Source organism: Cygnus olor, chromosome 7, assembly GCF_009769625.2.
Source record: "Cygnus olor isolate bCygOlo1 chromosome 7, bCygOlo1.pri.v2, whole genome shotgun sequence".
Lineage (NCBI taxonomy): Eukaryota > Metazoa > Chordata > Aves > Anseriformes > Anatidae > Cygnus > Cygnus olor.
In genome coordinates this window covers 19,731,907-19,743,115 of record NC_049175.1, presented here as the reverse complement: position 1 = coordinate 19,743,115, position 11,209 = coordinate 19,731,907, and positions in this window count along the sequence as shown.

Below are 11,209 nucleotides of genomic sequence, written 5' to 3'. Positions count from 1 at the left end.
AAAAATAAAGCATCCCTATAAAGTAGTGAAAATCAGAGCCTGGGTAGAGGAAGGAAACCCCAGTTATTGTCCTGACTGAGGGAAGGGCTGCAGGGTGAGAGCAGTAATTAACTGTCCTGTTTGATCTGCCAGCTGGCCAAGCAGCAGACATCTCCCAGAGAGCCAGTCAGCACCACATGGCTCAAAATGGGCCATGGCATGTGCTGCTTTTGGCTCCCCAGCAGTTCAGGGACTGCTGGAGAAGAGATGAGGGTCTGTGAGGCATTTCAGGCAATGCATGGAAACATGAGATCATGGGAAACTGTTATGTAGGTTGTCTTTGTACAGATGAAACACAGAAATCCCATAGAACAACAGGCTGCATCAGTTCGCATGGTCAGGAAATAACTTGTTTTAATAAGTGCCTACTTGTTTGCTGCAGAGCAGGTGGGTTGTGCTGAACGCCTGGCACTTGGAGACAGAAAATGCTGAGCTGCAGGGTGTCCCCAGCGGCTGGTGGAGAACAGCTTGTAGCTTGTCCTGTACAGATGGGGTGCCCTGGACAGCACTGTTGTGGACCTCAAACCCCACAGCAAATACAAAGCAACTGAAATCACCTTTGCTCCAAAGAAAGATGACTAAGATCACTCAAATTACCCTCCATTCTTGCTAGGCAGAAAACATCCACAGACCGCTGCTACAGCCAATGTTCTGTTAAACCGCAGCCAACGGGTTGCTCTAACTTCACTGGGATGATGGAAAACTCTGATGAGCTTCACTAGGGCAGCAACTTAGCAAAAAGAACACACTTGCTGGACCATTAGTCACAATACCTTTGCAGCTTTTAATCTTTGTATATGTATATACATATATATTTAAAGTATAGATTAAATTAAATTGTTATATATATATATGTTACTATATATATAAATAAAATTATCTAATTCCAGTAGATGATACATTTTTCTTCTTCTGATGTACTTAGCTTGCTTTTCCCAATACAAACAGTAGCAATTCAAATGAAATGAATGGAGATTAAGGAGAGGAGAATGAGGTTGCCGATTTATACTGTGACAATATTTCTTTCATCAAATGAAAGTAAGCATTCACATATAGCAGTTGTACTAGGTTCAGGAACACGTTGCCCCATCACGGAGTCCTTCTAACTGACCATTACTCAAAATCAGAGCTCTTTCCTTCCCCACCTATGTTTCTACACAGAAAAGACACATCAGTAATGAAGATGACGGCCTGCATTTGTTTTTCATGTGACCTTTCTCCAAAAGCAATTCTTTTTCATCAGTTTCACACAAAATCCATCAAAATCCTCCTTTCCCGCTAATTCCTGTGAGGCATCCTTAGGTCTCCCAGCTGGATGGCTAAAGCATCAACCTATTCCCTGACCTTAACATCCATTTTATTATTAAAACTTCCCCCTGCAAAAGCAAGCAATTCTTCAGGCTGGCAGGCCAAGCAGAAAACCTGGGTTTTAAGAACCACATGCTATGCCACGTGTTTTGTTTCTACTGAAGATCATCAGACTTGGCCAGCTGCTGTCTCCTGGATTAATGGCCAGTGCCTCCTCCCCTTAGGTGTCCCACTTAGCTTTTCCCTGGAGAAACAGGGCGGCCATCAGACCCACTGGGATCTGAATCTGAAACTACTTTGGACATTGACCTTTCCAACACTGCATGAATTTTTTAAAACAGTTACTGAGAGTTCAACTAACGATTTATTTATTTTTTAATTAGTTATCCCTTAGAAAGAAAAAAGGAGACACTCTGACAGCTCCGTGGTCCCAGAGCTGCTTATCAGCATGTCCAGTAAACAGGGAAAATCTCATAAATATTACATTCTCCCTCAAGATAAGGGATTTCAGAGTGAAGGATTGCTTCCCAGCCCCAAACTCCAGGACAATGTCATGGAAATGGGTCATGGATTCCCGGAATGCAAAATCCTTGTGGGTCTTCCCTGGAGCAAGGGAATCTCTCTTGCTCTGCACAGCTCCCCTGGCAGCCCTGCTTCTGTGGCTGTGGTCAGTATGGACAGTCAAGGGTACAGCCTGGAGAGATCTTCATCAGCACCTGCATCAGTGACACTTGGGAAAGGAGTGAAACCCCATTTGTTTCTCATTTCAGAAAGTTATAATTTCCTGGGGAAATGAAGGAGACTGTGCTCCCCAAGGCCCACACAGTCCCTGACCCTGCCAGGGGCTCACTCCAGCACCAGCCACTTTGCAGCTGGAACCCAGCAAGGCCCAGACTGACACCACCAGACTCGACAAAGTTGAAGAGAGGAGCTGCCAAAGCCTGTTCCATCACAGGGCCTTTGGCAGGGGTCCTGCAGCAGACAGGAGGAGGTGGGCGATGGACCGCCTCTGGGAGACACAATGCTCCTGATCTACTGCAGGAAGCTGCTCTGGTTCCTGGCTCTCTTTAGCATTCACAGTGATGACTTGGCGTGTTCAAGCACTCTACATAAATCCCGATAAACTCCTAACCTCGAAAACATCCTGTAACTAGGGACTCCCTTGTCTAGTTGCCATATTGTGTGAAAAAGTGCTTCCCCTTATCACTATTACATTTGCAGCTGCTAAGTTTCTCCAAATCTCTTTGCGCTCTTGTTTTAAAGACAATGTGAATATTAATTCTTCTTTCCCTTATCTATCCCACCCACTCTCTTCATACGTTTATCATGTCCCCACTTATTAATGTCTTGAATGTAAACTGATCCAGCTTTTTTAGGCCTCTGCACATGGAAGTTTTGCTTGCCCACATCAGTAATGGAGTCAGCCATTACTTACCTGCCTGGACTAGGACCCTGTGGCTGAAGGATCAAGGTGACTCCATATCACTTTATTAAAAAATTAGAACAAGCACCACTTTGTTTAATATGTCTATGGAAATAACTTAAAGGAAAGTATTATGACAGCATCTCCTGTCTCTATTTGTAGTATAATTTTACTATCATTATATTCGGTACAGAAGGGCATATGTTTTATTCATTGTGAAAAGCATAAATAGCTTTTTCAGCTTCTATTTAAAGAGCTCTTGGCACACTGCATAAGGGGTAAAAGAACACAATTATTTTTTTACATGCTTTTAATTCCTTCCATAAACAAATCCACTGACTTGATTTTTCTACATTTTGAAGGCACTAAGAGTTTATGGTTTGCTGTGCGATGCTCACTGCTAATGGTACCCATCGCATTTTTGTGGTATCAACATTGTCTGTTTTCCATAAGCGTGCCATCATAATTCAAAACAGAAGCTTTCAGATATGTTTTGCCTCTACCCAGCGGGAGATCACATCACATTGTTTTACACTCTCAGTGGAATTGCAATAACTGAAGCATAATTTGCATGGCCCTTCCAGTCTTTAATGTTTAACCAAAGTGCCCTGGCATTGTTTAAATACCTATTAATTCTGCTAATTTTCAGCTTTACTGTTAAGTAACTGCAGCTGCTTTACAAAGAGACTGTATTTCAGCCTCTTAAGGGAGAAGAGCACATGCCTAGACCACAGTTTCATTTGGCAGAGCCACCTTGTCTGTTCCATTATAACACTTCCTTTAAGTTCCCTCTTTCAGAGGGAAAGAGGAGTTGGACAAAATTTTCGTTATATCACTGAGCTTCTCTCTTAATTATGAAAGCAAAAGTCTGTCCTTCTTCCTCCACCACTTCCAGTTCCTTCCCAGCATAAACTTCATTTCCACTACTGAGATGTGACATACCGCAGAACAGAAGAGCGCCAATTTCCTAGTGAGTTTCAATTACTGAGAGATTCAATGTAGTTTCATAGTGTGAAGTAAAATTAATTGTTTACAGGTATTTTGGGATGTGCAATGTTAACCTCACAAAGAGGAAGACCCATGAATATCTTAGGTCTCCTCTCAAAAGTATCCTTCTTCCCTCTAAAAAATGGTTTTGCTGAATTCCTGCTAGGAGCATTTGCATTCCCAGAAGTTACAACAGGACTAAAGCTATTAATTGCAAAGCTTTTAGGCAAAGCCTTCACCTTGAAATTTGTGTTTGTGGCAGTGCTGAGATTGAAATGAGTCCAGTGACTTGATTGTGTTGATCCATATTCTTTGGCCCAAGGGAGTTTATTTTTATTGTTTCTTTAAAATAAAAAGGCACAATTAAAACAAAAAATAGTATTTGAAAACAGAAGCGAAGAGGAAATGAATAAGCATTAAGCTCAGAACAATGGGATGGGTCACAAACAATGCACCAGGCCAAACAAGAACTACAGTCTCAGCTCCAGGTCTTCAAGGGCTTCTGCATGTGCTTAACTCTACTTCCCCCAGCCTGATCCTTCACTGATTATGTCATTCTGTCCCCAAGTGCAATAAGAGCAAATTCAAGCCCTAGAAGAATTTACAGCAGAACCATTTTGCACAGCCATGTCTGAAACACGAGGAGCATAAACACACCTTTGAAGTCACGCTGAAGTCCTGCCAACAGAGAATTCGGTGTCCCCATGAGCTTGGTGATGACCTGGGGGTGGCTTTCCAGAAAGACTGAGAATGAGGTGAGGGAGTCATGGAGTTCTCTGAGATTAAAAAGAGCTAATGTCTCAACAGAGCACTGGGAGACAGCATATAATGATGGGTATCTAGTCTTCACCTATCATGATGTCCCAGGGCATTTTTCTTTAAGATGGAACTGCTACACATTGGGGTGGGTTGGTGGATTGCTCTTCGGTTTTGCCAACAGCCTTATTACATCCCACTCCAGGAGTTTGCACATCTTGTTACAGTTTCAAGAAATCATTGGGTCAAACTGTGATCAATTCATTCAGGCTGAATTGCACATTGGTCCAAACCAGCCCTACCAAGTTATGGAGGAATGCCTGTCAGATTATACCAAATTGGGGTAGAATTATCCTAAACCATTAAACAATCTGACCATGGCCTTTTAGGCAGACTCAGAGAGGTCAGGTTGCAGAAGCCTTCAGCTAACTGAAAAATGTGTTGTCTTTAGCTGCAGCCTGAGAATCAGAAACATCAGTTATAAAGCAGACAAAAATGTAAATACAGGAGCAGTGTGCTGACCACCGTAGGCAAACACAGGGAGCTGGGGGAACAGCAAGAACTGGAAGCCTTTGTTCATCTGCCATGACACAACTGACCTCGGGGAGGCTCATGACAGAAATCTGCTATGGGCCATCTAATCACTAATAGGAAGAAGAAGCAGCTTTTTATGAGCATTTGTACAAGATATCCAAACAATGAGCTATGGTGGCAACATAAGATTTTAGTTACCCAAAACCGGGCAGGAAAAGCAATAGGGAAGGACACCAACCAGAGAGCTCTTGAAGTGTATTGGCATAACTTTCTGATTGAAAAAGCAGAGGGTGACAGATGAACTATTCTTGTTTTGGTCTGATTGGGAAAAAATAAAAATAAAATAGGGTATTGGTATTCTAATGATATAGCAATTTGGAGGACAGTGCCTGTGAAATGCCAGTTAACCACTATCTGCCATTCCAGTAAAGTAAAACCCTGCAAATAAGGCTGTTAGGTTCCACATTCTCAAGGGCCTGCTAACTAGGGTCTCTCAAGTAGATAATCAAGGTTTTCAGTGGTAAGAAAAGAACTAGCAGATCCTAAAAGATGGCCATGTCAAACACATAAGAGCAAGCTACCCCTATGCAGAAGACTACCAGGTAAACAGAAAAACAATTGCAGCTGCATCAGTAGTTTTCTGGGACATTAATAAAGTGGATACTACAAAAAGGAGACTACAAGCACATAGGTAAGTACAATGGAATAAGAAACAATTGGGGATAGAATCAGAGCAGCTACAGCACAAAAGGAGTTTCAACGAGGAAAGGACATAAACGGGAACAGGGAAAAGTTCTATAAATACATTTTAATTAGAGGAAGAAAAAGGAAAGTCTTGATCCAGTACTAAACAGGAAAAGAGAGCAAATAAGTGATGTAGAGAAGCCTGGCACATCTCTTGATCCAGCCTTCATTAAAAAAAAAAAAAAAAAAAGAACTGTTTGTGACCAACTAATTACCTAACTTATTTTTAAAATGAGGTAGGACTGCAGACCAAAACAGGAAAAGACCAAGTTAAAGGATAGTTGGATGAGCCAACTGCGTACAAGTCAGCAGGGGCTCATAAAGTTCACCTGAACTTATTCAAGGAATAAAATGAAGTAATCCGTGAATTGCTAACAATTATTGTAAATCAGTTATTGTAAAGGAGTCACATGGAATGGGATTAGCCCTAGAGCACAGGAGAAAGGTGAATATAGTACTGATCTTTAAAAGGAAGTAATGAGACCCCAGGAAGCTATAAACCACTCACCCTGATTTCCAAAAAATCTGGAATGAGTTATTAAACAATCAGTATTTAAATACCTAGAAGATGGGATGGTGATAAAAAGCAGTCCACTTGAGTTTGTCAAGAACAGATCATGTCAAACCAGCCTAATTTTCCTTTTTAACAGAGTAACTGGTGTAGTGAATAAAGAAGAGCAAGTGGATGTGATTTATCCTAACCTCCTGACATGGTCGCATTAGGTATGAGCTGAAATGTAATCACAACAGGACGGGTGCACAACTGGATGAACTTCACTCCAAAAACATACTTATCAATTGTTCCTATCAAATAGGAAGTTGTTCAAGTGGGATTCCTCTGGGATCATTTCTGGGCCTGTTTCCATTCTTTTCACTAATGATGCAGATGATGAAATCTGCAGTTACTGTTAAACTTGGAGAGGCTACAACAGAATCTCAGTCAGAGGATCAAAGTGCAGAAACGATCTGGATAAACTAGAAAGATGGTCTACAGCCAACTTGGTTAAGCAAGTGCTAGGATAACTGCTACTTTCAGTAGGGAGAAATCAAATTCCCAACTATAAAGCTGGAAGAAACGTGTGAGCGGTGGGATGGCAGAAGAAGGTCTGAGGGGCACAGCAAATGGCAGGCTGGATTTGTGTTGACAGTGCAACGCCCTGGTAAAAAATATATATACCTCTCTGAGTTGTATCTGTGGAGTCATCTTGTTTAAGAAGGCAATTATTTTGCTCTGCACTTTGGTGTGCAGGTCTCAGCTGGAAGGTTTTGGGCACTATACATTAATAAAGATGTAGATAAACTGGAAACAATTTGGAGGAGATCACAAGGATGATCTGAAATATGGAAACTATAGCCAGCGAGGTAGAAAGAATTGCATATGTTTAGTCTAGAGAAGATGAAGGGGAGACAAGAATGGTTCCTAAATGCACACAAAACTCTAATAAAGATGACAGCAAGCAATTGTTCTGGATGAAAGTAAGGACAAGGAGAGATCAGCTTAATCTGCATCAAAAACTTGTTTTGGCTGGAGCCTAGGGAAAGTTTTCCATCCATCAGTGCAGCAGAGCAGAAAATTGTCCTTCACTGAAGAAGCTCGGGTACAGGCTAGGCAATCACATTCTAGGAAGGGGAAAAATACACTAGTTTGGGCTCAAAGAGACCTAATTCTGTGGAGATCCTTCCCTGCCTGAGGTTCCTGCAGTCTTGAAGCTTAGTAGCTGAGGGTGTGGGTGTGTGATCTGTGATACTATAAAGCAGTAACTTGGTTAGTGCTTTAATAGTGATGATTTTATACATAACAATGATCAGCCTAAACAGCCCTGCTCCCCCTGTCGAATCTTCCTAGCTATCAGATTTCTGCTGCTGGGGAGGTAAGACAGCTATAATGAGAAAAATGAATAACTGCTGATTTTCTTACATTAGCACAGGGAGGTTTTAGAAGCAATAAAAACACAGTGTTTGTTACTGTGTAAACACAGAGTATATGTCCACTTTCATGGACCCAGGTCCACTCAGCGTGCCAAATCCATACTAGGGGAAAGCCTGGGTATGTTTCAGTCTCTATTTTGTCCTAGTTGCAACAAGAGGGATGGGGCTGTGGCCTGCCCAGGACTGCTGCCGTGCTCTGCCAGGCTGCCAGCCTGCCCTGCTGGGACCACTGAGGGACTCAGCTGAAGCACCAGGAGGTCAGCACAGGTGAAGCAAATTCTTATTCTGAGGAGCTTGTCTGGACAAGAACAGGGAGGGAAACAGCACGTGGCAGGGCACAGTGTGTCCATGGTCACATATGGGTCCAGGGCAGACCCTCACCCTGCTGCAGCATCTCATGTTGCCATCACTCCTTTGATCCTGTGAGAGGAGCTGGGATTCCCTGAGATCCTAACCCTCCCAGTGGCCTGAATTGCTCAGCTTTCACTGCTTTGACTTCCCTGGCACTTCCCAGCCATCCTCTGTACTTCACAGGATGGTGCCTTTCACACCCAACTGCATGCAGGAGGGTCCAGAAATAAATACCACCTTACAGGCATGGTAAAAATAAAGACAATGAAAACCCTGCCCAAATCATCCACCTTCAAGAAGCCACAATTACTCCACTCCACACGTCATGCATAATTTATTATAGTTTATTTAGCACTTATTATTTCTCATGTCATAAGAAGAATGTTCAAAAAACACAGGCTAAATTTAATCAATAAATTGAGGCTGTCTTCCCCCCCTCCCCCTTTTTTTTTTCTTTTTGATATACCCCCATGTATCTCTCTAAAATTTATAACTTAACATGTTTGCTTTTCTTTTTTCTTTTTTTTCTTTTTTCTTTTTTTTGCTTGTTAAATTTCAGAGATGGAATTTTTCTGCTAATTTATTTCAGTGCCACCTTTTGTTTTCTTAACCGCTTGGGTCTAGCACATCTGGCGAACAAGCAAAGTTTTGTGGGGGCCCTGCTATTTCCTGTGAGGCTATGATGTGTTTTGTCCTATCACTGCACTGGTCTGCAAGTGACACTGAGTTAAGGTACTCAGACTGCTTTCCTGTCTTGAATGCTGTAAGTCAGTGCCAAAAACTAAGGGCGTCAGGAAACTAATGAAGAGGAGAAATGGCAGCAATCACCAGAACATATGCAGCCAGGTGATGGCCAAAGATAGTATTAGGGAAATGATGGAAATCTCTGCAAGGGAATCAGATTGCAAAGTATCATCAGTGGATAATTCAATTTTATAGTTAAATTAGGACTGTTCTAATGCAGGCACGAGTTTGGATCTCACAGTTAAGGCACAGTTCCGTTTTGCACTGAAAACAGGAATTCAACCTCTTTGTTATGTTTGAAAAATATAGTCTCCTCCTCAAATTGGCAGCACTTATCCCTCTGGGTATGAGATGAATGGTCTGGTAATTTGTTAGTTTGTGATTTGCAATTAATTAGAAACTAGGTCCTTTAAGAAGTCTGTTCCAATAGTTTCTTTGTTTGAAACATCTCAACAATGAAATAATGCAGACCATTAAAATGTTCCATTTAGTCAAAAGTCATTGAAACTTTGTGCACAGACAATAGCTGAATAAATTGGTTTGCAATTAAAAATCTTCCTATCTAATTGCAAACGGGTAATAGTGTGACATCAAGGAAAGCTCATCCAATCACCAGATTTCCCCTAGAGTGAATGCACACATGTTAATCCCATTGGCTGTAAGGATTTGCAGTCATTAATCCCATTGACTTGAAGAGGGCTGAATGGATCAAGAAGAAATTATTTGGCCAGTTCCTTTAAATTTTTGTGTTTTGATCTGATCCAGCATATATTTAAGAGGCATTGCTGAAGAACCTGAGGCAGCAGAGCTCTTAGTGGTGCTGGAGTAGCAGGGCAGTTCATTCTTTCTCCTCCCCTTTTTCCTTCCTTGTACTTCTTCAGTCAAATATCACCCTCAGTTCATTCATCATCAATGCACTAAACTAACCATTGGTTTCTATTTGGGGACTAGGAATCCCTGAGAGGTTTAAGAAGTACAATTTGCAAGGGCTCCAAGAAACATAAGTAGGAACTAACCTGTTGGAAGAGGCCCAAATCAGCTATGCAGGGATATAGTTCATTTAGAAATTTTGTGGTGGTCCACATATTGAAAAGCAAAATGAAATAAACCAGTAGCAGGTTTGATTTGGGAGTGGTCTTCACCTGTTTGGTGTAACTCTGCCTATGAAATCCTGGCACAGAGACAGACAAAAATTACAGGAATAAAAAAGGAGATAGAAAAAAATAGAGATTCAAGAGGCATGTCAGGGAAAAACAAACAAACTAACTAACAAACAAAAAATAGCAGCACTGGCCCAGGAGATAAAAAATCAGTGAATTCGTTTTCCAGGACCACTGTAGCTGGCAACAGCCTCAGTGGAGGACAGAGGTGTCCTGGGAAGGACCCTCTTGGTCAATGCAGCCATGGATGTTGTCCCTCTGCCATCTGCCAAGGAAGAGTCAACAAAACAGTGGGTGCCAATGCCAGGAAAGCTGTTGTGGCAAAGAGTGGGAACAGCTCTTGGTTTTCAAATCCAGGCACCAAGGACTCTCTTGGGTTCTGGTAGGGAACCAAAAGTGAAAATCACAAAGACTCTGACTGGAACTAGAAATGGCTCATTTGGGTTGTTTTATGCAAGCTTTTGAAAAATCTTTCTACAACTGATGTCAATTCATAAATGAAAATGTAGTTCAGATGCAAAAGAATGTTTCTGTTTAGAAAAAAGTTGAAAAGAAATGTTGTTTAACATTTAAACAGACTCATTTCTTTTTTCAGGAAAACAGTTTTCTGTGTTTATCCCAAATTCATAAATAGCTCTGATTCCTCCTTGTTTGTACAGTGGGATAAGTTCATTTGCCAAAAAAGAAAAAAAACCTCCCTAAATCTTAAAATAACTAACATCCAAAAATATCAGACCAAACACTGTCACTTGGAAGTGAACTACATCCAAAGATTTTACAAAGATCTAATACAGCTGACCTAATGTTAGTCTGGGAAGGAGAGCGTCCCTGAAACAAGTGGGATCCCTACAGATCCTGCAGCAGAGACACCGCAATAGAGCCCCACCAGTGAAGAAGAGCTGCATAGCATTGAGACTTCACTAAGATTGCCAGCTGGGAGAGGAGACCAGGAGACATAAAACACGAGGGAAATGCAGAGTTGCACAACTCCCGTGACAGAGAGAGAAATCCCAGAGCCACTCTCCTGGCCAGCCAAAGCCAGCGGGGGATGCGGGCTGATTTCTTTGCATGATCTGTTGGGAAAACGCTGCCCGGCGGAAGGGGTGGGAGGGAGCTGCTGCCCCACAGCAGGGGGAGGTGGGCGCAGCGGCATGGCGGGGACTGCTCCGTGGTGTGGTGTTAGCAGCAGGGAGGTGACACCAGGCCCTGCCCGCTCCAGGGGGGTGTGACCCTT